The sequence below is a fragment of the Sodiomyces alcalophilus genome, assembly GCF_042370955.1.
Source record: "Sodiomyces alcalophilus JCM 7366 unplaced genomic scaffold ACRALscaffold_5, whole genome shotgun sequence".
NCBI lineage: Eukaryota > Fungi > Ascomycota > Sordariomycetes > Glomerellales > Plectosphaerellaceae > Sodiomyces > Sodiomyces alcalophilus.
The window spans coordinates 4,175,539-4,200,252 of NW_027263536.1; the positions used below are offsets into that span (position 1 = coordinate 4,175,539).

Sequence of the window (24,714 nt, forward strand, 5' to 3'; positions counted from 1 at the left end):
TACGGTTCGTAGCTCCTATATTTTATATAGGTCCCGCCAGGATATTCTTACGCGCTCCGGAGCGTGGTATCGTCTCTATATGCGTAATAGGCGACTAATCCGCTACGGCCCTGTTTATAATAGGGCCTACCTGCCCAGTTAACGACACGGGCGTGCCGGCCTTAGCGGCAGAGCTGCCGGCGCCTGTTATTAACTGGCTATGAGCCGGGCAGTAGGGCTATCGGGCCCCCCCTATTCAACCCTTATCGTGCTTGCCAGGATAGATAAGGGCCACCCGCGAATAGGGCCGGGTAACGCAAAAAATTTACGCGTGCCCCTAGCCGGATTCGAACCGACCTAACCGCCTCGTGGTTATATACCAGGGCACCACCAGTGCGCTATAGGGGCGCCTTTCTATATAGTATATAAGGATACACGATATATTCCTGGTATCCTTATTAGAACTATAAAAAGACCGAGTAGCCGTAGAGCTATTGGCGAAGGATCTCCTGCTTCTAAAGAAGGCGTAAGATAAATAGGAGGTAAAGGATATCGTTAGTTATAAAGAAGAATAAAACAAAACGTTCTATCTTATAAAATAAGCGGGTTAGCCGGTAGAGTATAATACCTAGGAACTAGAGGACCACCTTAAAAACGCTCTAGGGATCCGGAAAAGGTACTAAAACTATAAAAAGCATATATATAAGAAGTAGGACGACTATAAGATGGTATAAAGCGCTAAAAGGTTATCGTATATAAAATAAGAACTTAATTCGTAGGTTATAATAACGTTTTTTTATTAGTAACTAAATAAATAGGTTTAAGCCCCGACTAGTCCTATAATCCTAAACTATTAGTATAAGGTTTAACGCTATTTTAGGCGATTATTACCGGCGATTACTCGGCGAAAATAAAAGTTACTCGCTAAAACCATAGAAGTCGGTTTTGTTACTAGATAAAACGCTGGACGTATAGCGGCTATTAGCTTAGAAGGGGCCGGGCAGATTATTAACGTTATTGTTAGTATTATCGTTATTATTAGCTAACGGGATAGCGGAGGTATGGCGATAAGGCGTACGGATACGTCGATAAGGGATATCCTCCTCGTCTAAAAAGGGAACGGGGGCGGGCAGCGCGTATTCGGTATCGCTAAAAGGAGCCGGATTAGCCGATAAAGCGGTAGGAGGTTAACGATAAGCAGGATAATAAGGATAAGTTATTACGGGGCGAGGAGAGGGCGCGGCTTTATTATCGGTATTATTAAAGCGGTCATCGATAACGTCTATACTATAACTATACCGAGTAGCCGTGAAGCGACCAGTAAAACAATATACAAAAATAGGGCTTCGGGGGTTATTCATAGCCGCTAAAAGGACGGCGAGACTATGAAGGACCGGGAAGGTATTTAAGCCCCCTAGGCGTCCCTTATAGTTACAAGGATAATAACTATTAGCCCCTAGATCCTTAATAAAAGCAATAAGCGACTTAACGTCGCGAAGATTATCCTTATAAGGAGGGCGAGTAAGGTCTAGTAACGCCGAAGCCTCGGCGTCGTTAATACGACTTGGTCGATATATAAAGTCGACCGTTATTATCGAATAAAGAGACGAAATTTCGTCTAAAATAAGCGTTTAAATCTACTAACTATTAGAATATAGCCGAAGGGTCGCCGGTAAATTAACGACTTATATTCTTTACGGAGAGTCTTTTCTCTCCACGGTCTACAACTTTACAGAACTACTTACAACCCTTAGAAATACGTTTATAGCCGCGACGCTAAGCTATTAGAGTTAGGTTAACGTCTAATATAGAAATTTATTTACTATTATTCTAAAGCAGCTAAGTAATACCTAGTATATAATCGGGAATCTAGTAAAACTAATTAGTATAGGAAGCGCCGAGGGGCCGGCGAACTTATAGCGATATATTATTAATAGCCGCGCGCATAAACAACGCAGCGACTAGGGCCCGTGCTATTACCGGCCTTATTAACATAATTAATACCGGTATAGGAGTCTAGACACGATATATAAAAAAGGTAAGGCGCCTCGCGGGGGAGGGCCGATTCCTAACCCTTATTAGTATTATACTATAGCTTATAAAGAGCTATAGTAACTTGTAAATTAACCGACGATATAATAGCGACTAGTCTATAATAATAATAGTGACGATAATAATTATAGTTAATAATAGATAGGAAATAGCAAATAATCGCTATGCGGTCGGCGATTATCATAATCACTAAAGATAGTTATAGGAAGGAAACTAAGAGCTACGGGGAAAATCACGTAAAGGAACTATATTCTCGTCGCCGAAAGGTTACCTAAGGCTAGGCATAATATCCACGAAAGGTTAGATAACTATAGGCAATAATAATAAGTATCGCGGAGTTTCTATAGTAATATTCGGTTAAATCTCGAGGCATATAGTCGGCGATAGGACGCCGATAAGTAAAAGAAAGGAGCGGCCACTCTTTTTTCCTAAGGGTTTTTAATAAGGGCTTATATAAAACCAGATAGAGGTAATTAATCGCGATAAACGCGTAATTTAGGGCATGACGATAACACGAGTCTACGGGACCAGACTCGTTAAAGGGGGGGGGCAGTATAATAAGATAATCGCAGAGCCGCCGGTATATAGTCGGACCGATAGCCGCGCACGGACCACCGATCCGAACCTGTCTTAGACGCACGTTAGGGGACACAGTTTAATCCCTTCAGTTAAAGTCTTAGTTTAAAGTCAGCGCTTAGTTAACGAATATACTACGATCACTCTACGATACTAAGCTATTAAGCCTTTTCTATAATATCTTTTCCTTAACTAAAGTCTACGGGCTTTCCTTTCGTTACACTCTGCCTATACCCGAATAGCCGTTCTAAGAGATCTCAATAGACTTCGTGATAGGTCTTCCCCCTATAACCTTATAAGGAAAGAAAAGGGACTCTATCCTAGTTATAGTACACTAATACACTAAGCATACGATATATATTCCCTATAATAGCTCTCTAATAGCTAAGGGTCTTACTAATATCTTATAGGTACACGTTTTTAGTATCTATAGCCTGCCTAATAATATCGTTTCGGACTAAGGGTCCCTGTTTACTAATAAGTTCCAGAGTACTCTATATAGCCTCCTAAGCGTTAAGCGGCGGTTATTAACCGCGTTCTACGCCTAAACAGGTAGCTAGACGGAATAGAAAAACCAGAACTTAGAGCACTTCCTATAGGTATTCGGTGCCCTATAACAGGATAACTAGGTTAACTAACTACCCCTGGCCTAGTTTACCTATAATACCGTATAGTACTTAGCTATCTAGTAAACCCCTTCTGTTACACTAATAGGTTTTAACCTACGCGGACTATATAATATATATATATATAAGGTAGGCGAGGTTCGCGGTACTATAGCTAAGTAAAGACTAAAGCACCTTATATCGAATCGTAGAGCTATAAAGATCCTTATTTGGAAAGCCTAAACTATATATAAACGATATTTTACTGCTAGCCGGGCGGCCTAGCGCTTTAAGATTAGCGATTATATATTATTATCCTTAAAGAATATTAAGTAGCGTCGCCCTAATAAGAAACTATTAGGTAAGTTCCTCGGCCCCTATAAGATTACCTCCGTAATAGGATAGTATAGGCTCGCCTATAAGCTATAGCTCCTAGAGTCGATAAAGATTCATAACGTTTTCCTAATCTCGCTCCTTAAACTATAAAATTCTTAGTATTATACGTCGCCTATACCCGCGGATATTAATGTCGAACTATAAGAGTCTAATAAATATAAGGTGGAGGAAGTCCTGGCTTATCGCTATAACAGCAATAGGCGCGAATACCTTATTAAATAGGCCGACTACAGATATAAATATAATATATGCGAGCCGCGTAGACACCTCCCCGATACTCTAGTCAAAGAGTATTATAATCGAAGGAGTAAAAACAGTTAATAGCGTTATTAATGCCCCGTAGGGACTTTTCTTATTCAGGTCTTAAAAGGAAAAATAAAAAAATAAAAAAAATAAAAAAAAACGCTAACGCCCCCCCCCACTCCCCTTAGCCTAAGCCTAACGACCACTATAAGGAATCCCTGTTTATTTATTATAGCCCGTTATTTTATAAAAACCAGCTAACTTCGAATTTAATTTAACTAACTAGCCTAAACGGCGGGTAATAGTAGCCAGGTAGCGCTCCGTATAAATAGGAGCATCGCGCCCCTTACGTTCGGCCTCCTCCTCCTCCTCCTCCTAGCAACAACGCGCAACGGGGTCGAACTCTTTATTATCCCGGGCGTATGTCTTTATAGCCTTAAGGGCCCGATGTAACTTAATTTAGACCCTCAAGGCCTGGCGCTTATATATATTAGCGGTAGTCTTTATAAGAATATAGAGCTAACTTATAAACGTCTAGTCGTCAAGACCACTACCGCCCTATATGGCCGCTATTAATATCTTCTATAGCTCCTTAGCTGCCGGCTCCGCCCGTAATAAAAGCTATATATACAGTTAGTACCCTTAGGAGCGGGTAAAATAACGGGGACTATAGCTATATAAATATACTAACGGATAGTCGCGGCTAGTACTATCCTAATAGTAATAGTATTTATCGGAGGCCTTACTACCGTGGCAGGGCCGTATAGTAAGGGGACCGGTAGCGTTATCACACGTAGGTTTAGCGTACCAAGACTATAGGCGCACCGCCTATAAGGAGCACGAAGCTCTAGACCCGAGCTAACTAAAGTAACAGGATATACCAGTAGTTTAACGCCGCCGCTATCGCTAAAGTCCGAGGGTCTATCGCTAGACCCCTTTATAGATAGAGCGAACTCCGATAATAATAACCTATTAGAGTCAGCTTCCTTATCGTTAAAAATAATAGCTTTATCGGCACCACCGCTTATAATAACGTCATCGCTAGTATAATTAAGAACATCCTCTAGGTCACCGAGGGGCTCGAGAGCACCCTATAACGAGTTATTATACTCTAAAGGGTGAAGGGAAAGGTTAGTCGACTTAGTAACCGGAGTAGCCGTTATAGCCGGCTTCTTAAAGGTCCTAACCGATATAGCTTACTTAGCTAGAGTAGCCGCTATACCTAGCTACTCGATAGCTTCGTCCTCCGAGGAGGAAAAAGACGACGAATCCGAGGATAAATCCAATAATAAGTCCGATAAAGAGTTAGGCCACTACTACTACTACTACTACTACTACTATTACTAGTACTACTACTACTACTACTACTACTACTACTACTACTACTACTACTACTACTACTACTACTACTACTACTACTACTACTACTACTACTACTACTACTACTACTACTACTACTACTACTACTACTACTACTAATACTAATACTACTACTACTACTACTACTACTCCTGCTACTACTTAAGAGTAGCCGCTATAGCCGCGGCCTTAGCCTTAGGCTAAGCCTTCTTAGCGTCCCGCTATACCTTCTTTCTAGGAGTCTTAGTTATCTCCTTATCGATAACCTTAGGTGCCACCTTAGTAGACTTAGTACCGACCGTGTCAGACTTTTTACCGGTCTTACTAGCCTTCTTAGATAATTTACCGGCAGTGCCGGACTTTTTATACTTATTAGTAAAAGATAGAGGCGCTATTATACAATAGTAGTTTATTTTAATACTATAAGTTAGCCTAAGGTCTATGCGAAGCAGATATAACACTTATATAGTGGTGATAGTGATAGTAATAGTAGTAATGATAATAATAATCTACCGCGATATTAGCCGAATCCTAAGCCGACCCGCTATCCTATACTCGACTAAACGATATACGGAACCGCGTAGAGATAATATATACCCCGATAAGGAGTTTATAGGATAGGTTAATACCCTTTATATAGATAGGGATAGATAACTTAGTATTAATAGTGATACTATTATTATTACTATAGATAGGTCAATAAGAAAGGGTAAAAAAGAGGAAAAATAATAAGATAAGTTAGGTAAACAGAAAAGACCTATATTAGAATAGTCGTATAACCTAAGGTAGACCCCTTTTATATTATTCTTTCCCTTTTTATTTAGATACTACTTCCTATTACGGCACTTTTTATAACACGGTTATTTAGTTAATAAAGGTCGCGCCTAGGGCACTATTATAGTATACGCGTTTACGAATAGGTTTTATTATTATAGTATTATAATAGCTACCGCGCTTTGCTTTACGAATAGGTTGCGCGCTTTGCTTTAGGGATGGGCCTTTATATAGATTCCCTGCGTTACCTCGATAACTATAGTAATAGAGGAATAAAAGGCAAAGGAGCTTTAGGGAGTCACGCTTAGAGTATAAGTGGCTGGTTATATGTTAATCGTACTAAGTAAGGCTAAATCATTATTTTAGCTAGAATTAAGGAAGGAAAGGAAAAGGTTTACGGAGAACTATAGGATTTATTAGGTTTATACGAATCTGCGGTAAGGGTAGCGCGAGGTCTAAGGGTTAGATCTGCGTGCTGATTAGCGGTTCCGGCCTAGTGCCGGAACTATGCCTTCGAGGGGTTATATCACGGGCATAATTTATTAAAGTCAGGGATAGCCTGAATAGGAGGAAATAATATGTCTTAATGGTTACGAAGGGGATTAAAGGGGATTATGGTACTCGGAGACGGATAGTCGAGTCCGCTCCGGGACTAGTATTATCCGGGCCGACCTAGTATAGTATAATAGGGAGGATCACCGATGAATAGATTAAGGTCCTTAAGATATCTTCGAGGAGATTCCCCGAGGTTCTCGGAAAGGAAGCTTTAGTCTACGGGCAGCGGGCTATAAAGTTCCAGCTATTAATAATAATAATAATAATAATAATATAAACCATAGCCCGGCCAATAATAACAGTAGCCAAAGTACCAGGCTAGAAGTCCAAATACATTAAGAACCTTTAAAACCGGACTATAAGGAATTAATATCTTATAATAATAGTACGCACTTACTATATCATATAAAAGATACCATACTTAGAGACCTATAGTTTCAAGAAAATTCTCTATTTCTTTTAACTATAAATTCGATTAACGAACCAGCTACCTATAAACAGTCTATAAACTACCCCGATAAAGATAAATAGATAGACGCGATGGTAGCAGAAATATCAGAACTCAAAAAGAGGAAGACCTGGGACGTAATAAGTATATAAAATACGCCTAATAATTATAATAAAATAAAAGAAGACTACCACGTACTAGGAGGTCGTTGCGTCCTCAGAACTAAATACAATAGCTCTGGCGAAGCTATTCAATATAAGGCTCGGTGGGTTATTCAGGGGTTTAATCAGGTTCTAGGTCTTGATTATCTAGAAACCTTTTTAACTACCTGCCGGCCAGAAAGCTATAAACTAGCTTTAATACTAGGCGTATCACACGGCTGGAAATTCAGGCAGTTCGACGTTAAAAACGCGTTTGTTTATGCCGATATAGATACCCTGATATATGCTATACAACCTACAGGCTTCGAGAAAGAAGACGGCTCAGAAAATAATAATAATAAAAATCGTATAATACTCTGTAAGCTTAATAAAGCTTTATACGGGTTGAAACAAAGTCCTAGACTCTGGTATAATTACCTGGTTAAGATATTATCTAAACTAGGTTACCGGGTCTCTGAATATAATAACGGACTTTTCACCTTTTATAAATATAATAAAATTAAAAGAATAAAAGCATGAGCTATTCTTTTATACCACGTTAATAATATAGTGGCTCTAAGCCCTTCTAAGAACACTTTAGACTACTTCTTTAAGGAAATGTCTAAAGATATTACACTTAAAGACTTAGGTGAAATAAATACCTTTCTAGGCCATATAATAAATATAAATAAAGATAATAAGACTCTTTCTATAAGTCAGTTACCTTATACTAATAAGATACTGGAAAGGTATAATAAACGAAGTCTCAAAAGGGTTAATACCCCTTATATACATAGGAAGGTCCTAGTACTAAATCCTGAATAAGCAATAATTAATAATATAAATAAATACTAACAGGAACTCGGGGCTTTATTATATCTAGCCTTGCATTCAAGACCAGATATAACCTACGCAGTTAACTAGTATTCTCGCTATATAAGTAATCCCTCGTAAGACCACTTTACTACGTTAAATCGAATCTTAGCTTATATAAATACATATCCTAATATCGGTCTTTCATATAACTATAATAAAGAAGACCTTAGTATTTACGGTTATTCTGATGCCAGCTTTTCAGATTTAATCGCAAATAGAACCTCGACTTCAGGACATATTTACTACGTGGGAGTAAATAACCCCGTCAGTTAGACCTTAACTGAACAAAAAGTCGTTGCTTTATCAACAACAGAGGCCGAACATATAGCTCTCACACAAGCTTCTAAAGAAGGAATCTATCTTTATAATCTATATAAAGATATACTACAGAATCTAGGTCTAGAGTCTAATACAAGACGCAATAATAATAAAAATAATAATAAGAATAATAATAATAATACTCTCGAGATTCCTACTATCTTAATAGATAGTAAGAGTGCAAAGAAGCTCGCCGAAAACCCTGAATTTCATAAACGAGTAAAGAATATCGACAGGCAGTATCACTACTACAGGCAACAGGTTCATAATAATAAAATAAAAACCGTATATATAAATACGAAATTTAATATAGCTGATATAATGACTAAAGGTTTAGCAAACGAGACTTATAATACTCTTTGCGGTTATATAAACCTAGGTCATAAGGACGATACGTTACCTGAGTATGATTTACCGCCTTATAATAATATTAAAGAATTAAAATACTAGGTTTTAATACTTAGTATTCTTAGTTCTTTACAAGGGGGTATAACTAGGTTTTTTACCTTCGGGTTTTCCTAAATATTAAAGGTTTTTCTGAACTTTCCTTTAAATAATATACTATAATAATAATAAGGGTTTTTGAATTTTCCCTTGAATTAAAAAACAAAAGTTTTTTTCTAAATTCTTCCTCTATGAATTCTAGTCTAGATAGACTAGGATCACTGCGCTATAATATAACCAAACTATAACCTGACTAAGCTGCACTTATTATATAAGAGTCAGCTTACGTGGGGGTATTAATATTATACTCATACTAAGTAATAATCATAATAATAATAAGTATAATATCTAAGTCAAAATCAACAGTATATAGTTATAGCTATATAACTAGACGTCTACTTTATAACCGGCTTAACCTATACTATAATACTATACGTATTATACGTATGTATATACTTGGCTTATAATATATATTATATAAATATACTAGATATCGTAAATACGATATCTTGGTTATTACTTAAGCTAATAACGTGCCGTGATAACCGTCGCGTAAGCTGTTAACGTAACACTCGCCACCCAATCTTCCAGGGTCTTTTGCCAGCCCCGGATCCAGGAAGAAATCCCAGAAGTCAGTTCTTTACACACGTTTTTACACGTTCGCGAAGCAAGCAGTAATCCTACGGATCTACGAATTCAACAGCTATTTACTTGATTTTCCTCTCTTCCGCGCGTACAGCCTACTAGTCGTAGCCCAATTCATCAAAAAAAGCTACGAGCTCTTATAGTAATCGCGGCGAGGACCCCTTAGTACTAGGGGTCGGTCGCTATAGTTTTATCCTAAAGTCGTTAGAGGTCTTTATTTACTTTAAATACCCGCTTAATGGATATCCTCTATATTATCGACTTAGGGATCGTTTTCGGGATCGCGGAGTTAGGTATTAGTTAAATTACCTGCCCCTGTTCCTGGTTATCTAAACTATCCTTTAGGGCGTCCTATTCGCGACGGGAGAGTATATCCGCCGCGAAGTTCTTAGTACCTTACCGGTACTTAAGTATAAAGTTAAACTAGGCTAGTTCGCTAGCCTAGCGGCTTTGCCTTTCGGTAAAGGACCGTTTAGTTATAAAGTACTTAAGAGCTTTATAGTCCGATAATATCGTGAATTACTTATAGCTAGTTAGTTCTGCCTTTTAGGCGAGTATATAGCTTATAATTACTAATATCTCCTTATCGTGAATAGGGTAGTTATACTCCGCTAGGGTAAGCTTACGCGAGTAATATATAACTATATAGCGACGTCCTGGCTTATCTACCTAGGATAAGATACTACTTAACGCGTAACTCGAGTAGTCGGTTTCTAATATGGTTTTACGGCCCGGGTTTTATAACTATAGAACGGGTTCTATCTAGAAAAGTCGTTTTAGCTCCTTAAAGGCGGCGTCTTCTTCGGCCCCCTACCTAAAGAGTCGGTCCTTTTTTATTAGTGCCGAGAGGGGGGCTATGATACCTATAAAGTCGTAGATAAATATCCGGTAGTAGTTCGCGAATCCTAAGAAGCTTTATACTCCCTTTACGGAGGTAGGAGCCTCCTAGTCGCGGATAGCGTTTAACTTCTCGGGGTTATAAGATAGTCCCTTATCCACTATAACGATAAAGCCTAGATATTTTACCGTCGTTACGCTAAACTCGTACTTAGCTAGGTTTAGGTTTAGGCCGGTATCTATAAGCCTACGTAGTACTAGTCGGACCTTCGCCTTATAGTCTTTACGAGATCTACTTAAATAGATTAGGATATTATTAATATAGGCCGTGACAAAGTCGCCTAGGAACTCCTATAAGGTCTGGTTAATATAGTATTAGAAGGTGGCGGGTGCGCCGCTTAGTCTAAAGGGGTATACTGGCTACTTAAAGAGACTAAAGCGCGTTCTAAAGGCCGTTTTACTCTTATACCCGGGGGCTATACGGATCTTATAGAAGGCGGCGACTATATCGAGCTTCGTGAACCACTTAGCGCTAGCCAGGTTATATAGGGTCTCGGTGATTAAAGGGAGGGGGTAGCGATCCCGCTAAGTAATCGCGTTTAGAGCTCTATAGTTATAATAAAAGCGTAGCCCGCCCCCTAGCTTCTTCACGAATAAGACCGGCGTAGTAGCCGCCGAGCTACTAGCTTATATAAATCCCTTATCTATTAGGTTATTAAGCGTCTTCCGGAGTACTAATAATTCTTCCCTTAATATACTATAAAGGGGCCCTTATAATAGGGTCGGCTTAAGTCCCTTAGGATCTTATTTTAGGGTGATTTTATAGTTAATACCTGGGCAGTAGGGGGGTAAGTTATTAGCCTTATTAGGCGTAAAGAGGTTGCTAAACTCTTATAGTATATTCGTAGGGATATAGTCCTAAGGGTCTACTAGTCCTTTTTATAAAGAGCCTTATTAATATCTTATATACTAACGGCCTAAATTAAGGCGTCGAACTCGTCTCTTTCTTTTCCCTTTAACCCCCTCCTTATCCGTCGTATCGTGGCCGTAAACACTAATCCCGAGACTAGCCTTATCTTGCGGATAGCTTATATATCGGCTAGTTCTTTTTTACCTATTAGTCGTAGGTTAATATCAGCGACTCCGTGGTATAACCTACGATTCTTCGCGTAATATGTTATATTATTATATTCTAGCTATAGCTTCCCTAGGAATATATCCTAATCTAGTCCTTTTACTATATAGGCGAAGACTTATTATATATAGCCGCTAATCTTAAGCTTAAACGCGGCGATCCCGGCACTAATAGCTGGCTTACACGTATCCGAGAATCCATTTAGTAATCGTTTCCTTTTATCGACTAACGGTAACTAAAGTCTTTAGGTAAAGCGTTTATTTATAGTAGTATAGTAATTATAACCCGTATCTATAAGAGTATATATATATCTTCTATTTACTCGTGTTAATATTAGGGCTAAGTCGCCGCTAGCTAGGTATTTAAACGCCTCCTACTCTTACCGTAAAGCGGCTATTAGCTCTAATACCCGTTTTTATATTAGAGCTATTCTTTTTCCGACACTTTATTATCTAAGCTATCCGAGCTTATAATAACGTTACTATCCCTGGCCTAAACCTTCGCTACGCAGGCGCCCTTAGCCTTTAAGCTCTTATCCCGGGACTTATAGTTTATACAGATATATCCCTTTTTCATATACCCCTAGCACTCCCGGTTATCGCGAGGTCGGTCTATAGTCGTATCGGGCTAAACTTACTTAATCCCTCCTATCACGACGTCTTTATCGGCGTTAGTCTTTTAGCTCCGGGTTTAATTCGGTATATAAGTATTCCGGCTAATTAGGCGTAGGCCTTCTAGCTTCTAGGCGATACTTTAGACCTTAGTAACCTAGCTTAGATAATCGTAGGGTAACTTTATAATAACTAGGGCGCTATATAGCTTCTAGCTTAGGGCTCCCTTAAGGAAGGTAATCTTCGCCGAGTCTACCTACTCGCTGCTACCTGCTTAGGCGATCTGTTTTTTAAATTTACTAGGAATTACGCGAAGGTTTATTCCTTATACTATCTAAGGGAATATAGCGTAAAGGCCGCGTAAGGCTATTCGTTCTAGTCCTTATATATACGGTCTAGGTAGGTAAGGAATAACTCTAGGTTATAGGTACCTCCCGGCCCCCTAGCGGCGTAGAAAGCTAATACTACTTACTAAGCACTCCCCTTTAAGTATAAGTTAATATAGTAATATATTTCGGCTCGGTTATTAAATAAGTATTTATCTAGTAATAGCTTATTATATATTTACTATAATTAGGTAGCGTACTCCGTTTACCTTTTACTGGACTTTGCAGGGTATAATAAAGGCTTAGTATATAGCGGACGTGGTTCCTAATATAGTTCCTATAGGACTTTGATTTAGGGAGGGGGAGTAGAGGTTACCGGGGTAGGGGGGCCTGTTACCGACTCCGCGGGTATATTTATAGGGGCTCCCTCTAAGGCAGGCGCGAGGTTAAGAGTAGGTTACTACGGGGCCTAGGCGTTCGCGAGACCGTTTATAAGTTATTAGAGTAGCTCTTATTATTAAGCTATATATTCTTATAAGGGACTAAGCGTTATATTAATAGCTTTGGTGATCCTTTTATCCGTTTATTTAGCTAGCTTAGCGGGGTTCGTGGGACCGCCGCCGCCTAACGGCGCGTTCGTATCTGAGTTTATACTAACGTAGCGCGTGGGGTTCGCTGAATTCTAGCTATATAAGTGGCTGGTTATAGGTTAATCGCACTAAGTAAGGCCGACTAATGATATTACCTAGAATTAAGGAAAGGAAAGGAAAAGGTCTATAGAACAGTATAGGATTTACTAGGTTTATACGAATCTGCGGTAATGGTAGCGCGAGGTCCGAGTATCGGACCTGCGCGCTGATTAGCGGTTCCGGCCTTATGCCGGAACTACACATTCAAGGGGTTAACCCGTGACACATATAGTGGTATAGGCGTAAGCCGTGCTAGTTATAGCATTTCGTGTATTATATAGGCGTTATTTCCGGGGGAGTAACCTAGCTAGTCCGCTATTATAGATATAGAAGGGCTTAACCGGGGAGGCGAAGGAGGCGATCTAGGTTTAGTCAGGCAGGTTGGGTTTATAGGCCTTCCTGGTAGGGAAGACTTAAACCGGTTTTTGCCTTATTATAAGAGTGATATTATGTTTTATAATATCGGGGACCGGGATAAAGCCGGAGAGCCCTTGGATTTTAGCGGGGATATAGGGAATCGTATAAGTAGCCTAAATCTAGGATCCCTTAATAGTTATTATATTAAGTAGTTTAGAAGGTTTAGCACTATAAGTAAATAGGGATATTTAAATTCCTATAGTCTTCGCGGTAACCGCGTAACTAGTTGGAATCCGAGTCGTTACTATAATATCGCCGCTTTAGAGCGAGTAGCCCTTAATAGTTCGGCGACAGATAACGGCTAGGTCTATAAGGGCGTGTTCGCTATCCTATAGTATCCGGGTAAAGATCCGGCGGTCCTAGAGAGCGCCCTGTGAAGGTTTCTTAGGCTTTGTTTATATGTCCTATGGTTTAGCCGTAGCTAGCGTAGGAGCTAGCGCCAGTTTTAGAGGTGTGTTTACGGTTACCGTAATAGTGGCATAGGTTTTTTTTCTGCTACCGGCGGTTATTATAGTATTAGCGTTAGACTACGGTCCTTATTAGAGTTATAGTCCTTATCGGGTATCTTAGTGTTCTGGCAGGGAGCTAGAGAGGTAGTCTATAAAAAGGGCGGCGTAATATTCGGTCTTTTCCGGGTACCTTTTAGCGAGGCCTTAAAGAGTGTCTATTATAGTCTTTCCTATATAGATTAGGGCTTTTATTTAGCGAATATCGGTATAAGTCGATTTATAATATTATATAAAGGGTTAACCGGGGCGGAGATAATAGTGGGTCGGCTTAAAATTAGGGGAGGGCTTAGCGTGGCTAGTAGTCGTGTTAATTAGTCTATTAGAGTTTTCCTTAGACTATACATAGCTAGGATATAGTAGTCGTTTTTTAATCGCGGTTATAATTATAGGAGTGCCTTTTATGTTTAGGGGCGACGATAATATAAATATCCTTTTCCTAGGGGATTTAAAGGGTAAGCCTTTTATTACGGTAATAGAGCTTAAGGCGGCTATTATCCCGGGAGCGAGAGGCTAAAAGCTAACTCGTGTTAGGGTGTCGGGGGGGGGCCTTGGGGGATACGGGGGGGGGCCGGCGTGACGGCCCCGGTCGCGTTAGCCTGGGCTATAGGCGGGAAATTACGGTCTGTTAGTGTTTATAGTGTGGATAGGCGGTAGGCACTAATAGTCCTAAAAGTAGGAAAATAACTAGGAAGGAGAGTTATTCTGCTTAGCTTTAGATATATACTCGGCTAGTTACGAGTTATATATAAGGTAAGGCTAAATAATTAGATTATCTAAGGTAAGGAGAAAAGGTGAGAAAGGAGAAATCTCTATAGGTGCACGCGATCTAAATATAATATCGCGGCGACCTACTAGGGTTATAATATAATTAGCTAGAAAATCCAGTGCTCTACTATATTATATACACGGGGTTAACTCGTAACGCTTATAACTATTAACGATAGAAGGTATATTCAAACATACATAGCATACTATATAAAAGACGCCTAGCTTCTTATATATAGTTAGGGGACCAGGCATCTATACATAGTTTTCAACTTACTAATAGATAAGTTTCCTTAACTCTAACTCGTATCGTTTTCCTTCCCGCTTTTCACTTATTTTTTAACGTTATAACTTATATTATTACACAACTATAATATAAATTAATTCCCTGCTAGTAGCCTTAAGCTGTCTCTATATCTTAAGGCCTCTCATCGACTTCGTGAAGTCTCTTATTAATGTTAGCAGTCTTTATCGCGTTCTCATAGTAGAAACTAATAGCTAGAACTAATATAGAAATAGTCTGAATTGTTCTATAATAGTAATGATTAGTAATAATATCTAGATTACCTCCTATGGTATAAATATTATAATAGTGTCTATACGTGACCTATACTAATATAATTAAAATTATTAAATATAACGTTGTAAGTACTAAGAGTAAGGTCCCTGAAGCGGCTTCTACGAATACTAAAAGAAAGGCTTATAGAATTACTAAGTCGATCCAAAAGCTCTACCGGGTAGGTAATCATAGCGAGGGTAATAGGGTTAATCTAATAGGTGCACCTAAAGATAAAGATATAATAATAATTATTATAAATAATAAGTATAAGAATAATAAAGATAACTCCGGCGCGGCGAGTAGAAACGCGACGCGTAATAATAATAATAATAGTAATAATCATAAGGATAAAGTTAAGCATAGCTCTCGTGTCGTTTAAGAGAAGGTTAATGACTTAGAGATTCTAATACTATATAGCCGATATATTTACTAGTAATTAAAATTAAGCTTCGATAATAAATACCGGGGTAAAATCAAGTCCGCCACGTACTAAGACAATTACGCTGCCTCATTTAAATACAAGCATGACCAGTCACGTAATTCTGAATATTACTAACTTATAAGTATATCTTTACCTAAGAGTATCTAGTAGACGCTAGTTAAAAGGGAAATAGCTTTCGGTGATCGCTACGTGCGCGGCCCCCGGGCTATAGAAGGTAATATTAGAGATCATCGCACATAGCATATTAGATAATCAGTAACGCGTAAATCAACTTAGAATATAGTAGATATCGGGTACTAACTATATAATAATATAAAGGTTAACTAACTATACCAGACTAAGGAATACTCTATTAGACTCTAGAGTAAAGAACACTAACAGGGCGAAAAACAAAGCTGCTAAAGAACGTTCTACTAAATGGAGAGCGGCCAAAAAAGCTAAGAAAAAGACTTAAGCTAAGCAAGAAGAACGTGATAAGATAGCAGATTACGCTTAACACATTACCTATATTATGAAACGTTAATATTATATATATAATAGTGAATAATTATAATACTAAGTATAATATCTAAGGCAAAATAAACAGTATACAGTTATAACTATATAACGAGACGCGTACTCTATAACTAGCTTGACCTATACTATAATACTATACGTATTATACGTATATATATATACTTAGCTTATAATATATATACTATAATTATACTAGGTCTTAAGAATACTATATCTTTATTATTACTTAAGCTAATAACGTGGCGTGGTATTCTCGGCGTAGCCTATTAACATAACAGTCGCCACCCAATCTTTTAGAGTCTTTTTGCCAGCCCCGGATCCAAAACAAATCCTCGAAGTCAGACCTTTACATATATACACGCAAGCAGTAGTAATCCTACGGATCAACGAATTTAATAGCTATTTACTTAATTTTCCTCTCCTCCGCTAGGACAGGCTACTACTTAGAGCCTAATTTATTGAAAATTATTATATTCCAGCTCTTTATCTTTCGTAGTTCTGTTATTTCTATTAATATAGTATCTATCTATTATAGTTTATCTAAGCTATTTATAGCCTTCTATTGGGTAGCTAGTATAAGCGGCTGGTAATAGGTTAGTCGCACTAAGTAAGGCCGAATAATTATATTAACTAGGATTAAGGAAAGGAAAGGAAAAAGTCTACGGGGAAGCGCAGGATTTACTAGGTTTATATAAATCCGCGGTAAGGGCAACGCGAGGCCCGAGTATCGGAGCTACGCGCTAGTTAGCGGTTCCGGCCTTATACCGAAAGTATATATTTAAGGGGTTAACCCGTGATATTATCCCCCTCCTCCCCCCTCCGGGGGCGCGATAACTAAGGGCCGATTGCCCTTTTTCGCCCTAACGCCTCGCGAGGGAGGCATGCTTCCTCCCTTATATTAGGATAGTTCGCGTCGCGTATCGTTCGCCTCGACTTCGCCTATAGGTTATCGGCGCTCCACGCTCCGCCGTATACTTACTAGTCATATTAAATAATGCCTGGTTAGTTCTTTTTCTTTATTTATAAACTAGTATAATAACGGCTCCGTAGGCTTTTATTATATTCTATTTTTTAATATTCTAATATAAGCATAGTTTTGCCCGGATTTCCGTTTATAGTTAGTTCTTCTTCCTATAAGCCTATAACGTCGTTTTAGTAATAAGCTCCGTTGCTAGTTCCGTGCTAAAAGCTATATCGTTCTTTACTAACTCGCGGCGTAATCGTTCCGTCCTTATAGCTTTTTATTAATCTGATAATTCTTATACTTTGAATTATATAGTTAACTATTATAAATCTCCCGATAAGTCCTTACGCCGATCCGGTTAGGTCACGGCTAATAGTATATATCTAGATATCCGCCCCCCGCTATAGCGCCCGCTATGCCCGCGAGGGTATTATTAAAAAGTAACTAGCCGCTAGCGATAACCCCCCCCCCCCCCTCTATTAAGGAAATAGCCGCGAAGGCTATCGCTATAATAGCGAGTACTAATAAGCGCCCCGGTACTAAAAAGGTGTATAATAGGAGTCTATACTTCGCTATAAGTGCCCTATTTATACTCTAGTAGCCTACCACGCCTAATAAGCCATAGCGTAGCCCCGCCTACCCTCCTAGTCGCTACTATAAGGACTTTTACCGCCCCTATGCCGATTATATTATAAGTATTAAAATAAAATTTAACTAAACGTGTTATAACTAATCCGCGCCTTATACGGCCTATAATAAGCCTAAATACTACGAATATACTATAGGCTCTTATATATACCGCCTACTAAATTCCCTATAATCCAGGGGCTAAATAATCGCGATTACCCTTATTAGCTCCCCGCCGCTATTATTAAGTGTATTAGACCAATAGCTACTGCGGGTTACGCTATATACGATAATCCCGATAACGATAATATAAGTATTTCTAAGTCTTTTTCTAGGTCGCCGCTAATTCTAGTCTAGCTCCGCGAAGCCTTCGAGTTAACTTATAGTAACTACTACGCCTTACTATCTAAGGTAACCCCCGCCCCCGCCGCTATTACCCGCTAACGCCGCCTCCGCCCCCGCCCCGTTAATAATAGCGAGGGTCTCCGACGCGAAGTAAAGGCCCCCCGCTAAAAGGTTCGCGACTAGGGCGCCGCGATAACGCGCCTCCTAAAGGGTATTCACGCCGCCCTTTAGGGAGGTAGTAATCCTGTTACCGGTAGTAATAATAATAGTAGTAAGGGCGGCTCGGCTAATAACACCGCTAATTAAAGTCCTTTACGGAGGTATTATCTACCTCTTTAGAAACTGGAGAGGGGCTAGTAAATTTCACCCTTTAATTAATTTATAGTTATATGTTATACCCTCCTCGTATTAAGCTCTTTTTATCCTCGCGTATTCCTTATAATATATTCGTATAATAGTCCGTTATTTTTATTAACGGGGCCGTATTCTGCTTTAAAGTCGTCTAACGCTCTAGTATTCTATATAGCGTTTAGTGGTTTCTATGAATGATTCGAGATAATCCAGGATATATACGATAACTTTTTATATATATTAAGAATACAGTTCACTAGCTTAGAAAAGAAGAAAGAGAGGAAGAGAGAGAGAGAAGGAGCAGATATATATAGACGAAGGAATAAAGAAGAGAAGGATACTGTATTACGCAGTAGACTTAATATAAGCTTTTTACCTTACGCAATAGTTTACTATTGCGTGGTAGACTGCGTTGCGTTACGCAATAGACTTCTTCTCTTCTCGTATTTTATATTACTAACCTTATATATTAATAATCAAGCTATAAATGCTTTATTAATATTATTAATATATATATAGATTAGTATAAAGATATATATATCTTTATGCTCCTTATTTGTCTGCCTATAACTATATAATAGTTATTAATAGCAGATATTAACACCCCCTCGTAAGCTAGACCATCTAGCTTAGATAGTATTTATTGCTAAATTAATAGCTGCTAAAAAGGGTATTAAGGCTCTTCTTTTCGACTTTCTTTCTTTTATACAAAGAATAAGTCCATAGCATTTTATGCATACTATAGGGGAAAAAAGTATTTAAAAACCCCCTTTTAATTTAAGAAAATCTCCTTAAAAGCCAGATAATTCTTTAACTTAGGTAACAACCCTTATAATAGGGACATAATACCCTAAGTATAATAGTAGGAAAACCTATACGGAAACCCTATATAGGTAAAAAACCTACTTCCGAAGTAGATCTCTTATAATCTAGGTAAGAGATTCTAAGACTTTTTTAAGATAGGCAAAAAGTTTAAAAATCCTTATACCTAGGTAAAAACCTTCTAGGTTAGAATATGGGAAAATAATATAGTGAAAAACCCACTAAGCCTTTTATAATAGGAAAAAGGTTGAAAATTCATATGGTGGGAAAACCTAGAAAGATGAAAAACCCACTACCCCCCTGATTTACTAGCCTTTTTAAGTTAATGATATAAGTTATTAATAAAGGCTTATAACTTTGCGAGTTTAGTTAGAAATACTTATATACCAGTTCTGGTCTTATGTTATATAGTTAACAGCTCTGGTTATAACAATAATACCGTATTAAATATACGGTTATTATATTCCTATTATAATATAAATACTAATAGTAATTAGATTATCTGTTAATATCTTTATAATTTTTAGGGATTAAGTAAATCTGTTAGCCCCCTCGTGATCTTATAAGATAATAGAAGGTTAATAAGCTTTTCTATATTAGGATCCGAAATAAGATTCTCTTAAGTATAGATATTAAGAACTCTTAGGCAGTAACCGAATATATATACGTCTTATACAGACTGTATCAGGGTAGGATTTTACCTTAGCCCTTCTTTTAAAGCCATAAAATAGTCTTTTAACGGGTTACTTTAATACCTAGTATATAGATACCGTATAGACTGATATTAGTCTATTTTACAGTACTAGGTGAAGTAAGGCACCTATTCCTAGTTAATATATTTTATACCGGCCTTATATACTTCCTTTTATAAAAGGAATAAAGTATTCTTTAAGTAGTAATAGGGGTATATACCGTTAAAGACTTAAGTTATATACTACTATAACTTTTAGATAGTATAGGCTTATACCTTCCTTTCGGAATTAATAGTAGTTTAATAGCCTGAACTAGTCTTTTAAAACTCGCTGTAAAGAAATAGAGATAGAACCTTTAATAAGTATATAACTTATTACTTAAGTCTTTTTATAGCAGGATTTATAAGATTTTAGGCAGCTTCACTTTAGGCGATATTATACCCCTTAGAATATTAGAAATTCCATTAGGAGTTAATACCAGTGATATAAGCTTTTATAGCCCGAATAATACCTTATTCATTGGCCTGTAATAACGGCTGTAAGCCTTATAATAGTTATAGAACTATTAGGCGATATAGATAACTTAATATCTATTATAGTATATATATACTATATAGCATATATTAGCTGCTTTGCGTATCCTCGCTGTTTAAGTTTATAGTAAATTATAGCTATATAGTAGCTAACCGAGATAAACTCTAAGGATATAGGTTAACCTATAGCTATATACTTTATAGGTGATTTATTATAGTTTTAAGGCATTAAAGTGCCCGTTTTTAAAACCATATATAACCCACCGGGCCTTTATATTAGCTTTCCGGTATAAACGCATTTAATATATCTTTTAGACCTACTACCCCCCTTTAGGTGTATAGGCAGCGTTATATCCTCCTTAGGAGATTATATATATATAATATACGAGGTATTCCAGATTTTTCTTCGAATCTCAGCTTTTATAGCCTCTATCCTTTATAATTTATTCGGGCTTTTATAGGCTTTGCTTTAGATAGCTAGTTCGTATATAATTTGCAGTTAAGAGTAAATACTCTATAATAAACTACTAAAGACTTCCTTAAAGGGTATCTTCTGATTAACATAATAAGGCCTTACTTTTTTAGATCGTAATCTAATCTTTAGGACTCAGAGATAAAGTCTATATAGCTTCCCTTCTTAGAAAGAAGATAGAAGCACCACTCCAAGATTAACTAAGGGGTCTCTGGAACTTAGAAATGCCTTTTTTACCTGTTATATTTATAGATATATAGAGGAATTTTAACGATCCTATTAATACGGCAGGTCTTTTAATAAGAGACTAAGTCCTGGTTAGAGCCCTGATACCACTATAGGTTATAGCCCTTTAAATAACTTTTAGTGTTATTATGATTTATCTTCTTTGGATAGAGGAAGTTTCTTTTACAGGCTCGCTTTTAAGGGGAAGTCATAGTCTATTATTCCTAATTTAGAATAGTTAAATCAGACTCCTCGCGCTGCTTTAAAGACTTTCGGTTATTTATAAAATATAAACCGATTATTATTTATATACGCTTTTAAGTTCGTTATTATTTCTTATAGAAACTGAACTCCGTATAGTTATATAAGCCTGTTTATAGACTATATAAGAATCGTAGTTCTGATTTTCTAAGATTAAGGTCCGTATAATACTATACGTTATAGACCTATAAATCTTTATCTTCGAAATATCAGGCTTTTTAATTTAAAAGGCACTTTATAGTGCTATAATTAGATTAAGAGGATAAGCTTATTAGCTTTTACCCTAAAGGTATTATTTAAACCTATATAGAAAGCTAGGTCTTAACCCTTATAACTATACTAACCAAAGCTTATAACTTAAGCTATATGGTATATACGTATAAGGGACGTTTATAGGTAGAACGTCTATAATAAGACGTCTTAGTGAAGAGAGTACTTTATTACCCCTAATTACTTTTAAGCAATACAGTTCTTATATTCATAATCTCTTCTTTAGATATAATTAATCCTTTAGCGAGGTAGAGTATTTTAAGTAAACTGCTAAGGCCTTAGGTTAAATAACCTAACCTGTTATGCTTTAAGAACATAAAGTTCTTTAAATCAAAGCTTTTCTTTGCTTTTATATTGCTGTTTTCTACCCGGTCTATTATTGGATATATAAGTCCTGGACTATTTAAAGGTGGAATTCGATCTATTAATAGATATATAAATCCTAGATCTTTAATGCGTTCTTTGCTTTATTTCTTTTAAGATATCAAAATCTTCGACTTTTAACGTGGATAGTTCTAAGGTTTAATAAAACCGTTATAAGCATATATATAGTATATATCTAAAGAGTTATAAAATAATAATATTATTAAGTCTTTTATTCCCCATAAAAAAGTAGGAAGACTTCTTAGCTATAAAAAGGAATATATCTAAGTAGTGCTTTTAAAGGACTATACTCTTAGTTCCTTAAGGCTATATACTCTTTATAAATATTTTAATACTATAAGCCTAGTACCCGCTTCTGCTATTATAGGATATAATAGATATAAATAATGCCTTTTTAGATAGAAGTAAAGTAACTTTATAAGGCTACGGAGATAATACTTCGTATTATTTAATTTATTAACTAAGTAATAGAAGGTTTTATCTCTTCTATTTCTTCTATAATATCCAAAGCTTTATTAGGTAGGTAAAGTAAATAGGATAAATATCCTAATATTAGACTCACTAGTAATATTACCAGGACTATCTAAACGTTATAGTCTTTAAGACAGTAACGTCATATTATACTCTGAGTTTATAGAGACAAGATTTATAATCTCTCTATCTGCTTTAGATATTAAATTCCTTTTTAGATAAAGATATAGAACCTTTTAGTAAGAGGTATATATAAAGTCTTTATTACCCCTTTTCTTTATTAAGAAAAAAAGGAGCAAGGCTTAAAGATATAAAGTCTTTATTACCTCTTTTCTTTATTAAGAAAAATAGGAGCGAGGCTTAAAGCCTTAATACTCCTTTAAAGGACTTTTTATGTAAACTATTTATAACTTTACCCCCCTTAACCTAATAGGTATTAGGGTATTATTTCGGGTATATAAAAAAGCAGAGGTATCTTACTTTAAAACAGTTATTATTATATTCTTTTTCTTTTTATATCTTTTCTTTTGAAAGATTTTAACGATTTAATTTAATTATTTCCTTTATTAAGAAGTAAGTAGAATAATAACCGTTAACTACTTCTTCTTAATAAGAAGTATAGTAATAACCGGACTTAGTTCTACTTATCGATTAATATCGATATATAAAGGTATAGACTTATTAAGAGTACTCTTAAAATAATATAATAAAGAGCTTATATAGTTATACGATTATTTCCTTTCCCTTTATATAGAAAGATATCTAGTTAAGAATAATCTATAACTACTAGGCTTTATAAAGGAATATAAAAGTCTTAACCTTTATATTACTCTTTTATAATAATAGAGTAGTCTATACTTTATATCTATTAGAGGTTTAGTTATGTTTATAACTTCAAGACTTTTACTATAAACCTAGATATTAATCTACTATAGTATAAAGACTTCTTATTTCCTTTCTTATGCTTTTATAATAAAGGAAATAACTTAAAGTTATGATTTCCCTTAAAAGCTTTTCTTAATAGAGAGAAGTGTCTTAAATAATCTTAATAACCACGAAGTTCTAAGAGATAAGAAAAATCTTTTATATCTTCGTTATTCCTTATTATTTCCTAATATATTTAGGAAAAAGGAAGACCTCTTATATACTCTTATAAATAGAGTAATAGATAGTGGATCCGGAACTAAAAACGGTTTTTTAAAACGGTTAGTAATTATAGATAGTATCTAAGTAAAGACTTCTACTTAACTATAGCTAAGTATTTAAACCACTTTTATAAGCCACTTTTATAAGCTATATAGGAAGACGTGAGTAGCGTAACGGTATACTTATAGCTCTTTTTTACCCGTTTAATCCCTGGTCTTATTTTTACTTTATCTTTTTTTTTATATCGGTTATTTAAATCGATCGTTCGTTTACGGCTAAAAAAAATGGAAAAGGATAACCTCTATTAGTCGGGAAAAGGTGCTAAGAGGCAGGAAAACGGGCGGAACCTTTATTAGTCGGAAAGAGGTATTATTAGTTAGAAAAAGCGGGCCGAACCGTGGTGGTAAATCCGAACGGATTTAAGTTTTCTGGTATAAAAATAAGCTTTTTATATAAAAAGGAGGGAAATCTCTAAGATAGTGAATATCCCCGGGAAAAGGGGAATTCCTTAAAGGCAGGGAGAATCCCGGAAGGTTGGTAATTTAGGAAAATAAGGGGAATTTTAGAAAAAATCCTAGAAAATCTAGGAAAATTCCTAGAAAATTCCATAAAGAGAATAAGAGTCCTAGAGATATCTAGGAGTAATCGTCGGGTCCTAGAAAGATCTAGGAGGGGTAGACTAGTCGTGGGAGGAGTTAGCGAGTTTTAGGATGTCCTAAAAAGAGAGGCCGGGTCTTAGGAAGTTAACCGAGTCCTAGGAAGTTCTAGGAAATCCAGCGAGTTCTAGGAAGTCGTAAAAAGAAAGGCCGGGTCCTAGGAAGTTCTAGGAAAGCTAGGAGTTCCAGGAAGTCCTAAAAAGTGAGGCCGGGTCCTAGGAAGTTCTAGGAAAGCCGGGATTCAGTAAGTCCTAAGAAAAGAGGCCGGGTCCTAGGAAG

At 36.8% G+C, this 24,714-nt stretch overlaps 1 pseudogene across 1 annotated transcript; it reads right to left on the minus strand.

Moving 5' to 3' along the window:
• Nucleotides 1-311: 311 nt before the first annotated feature.
• Nucleotides 312-387, minus strand: ACRALDRAFT_t197 (annotated as a pseudogene). Its single transcript has one exon. The product of its transcript is annotated as a tRNA-OTHER (tRNA).
• Between the last annotated feature and the right edge of the window lie 24,327 nt (nt 388-24,714).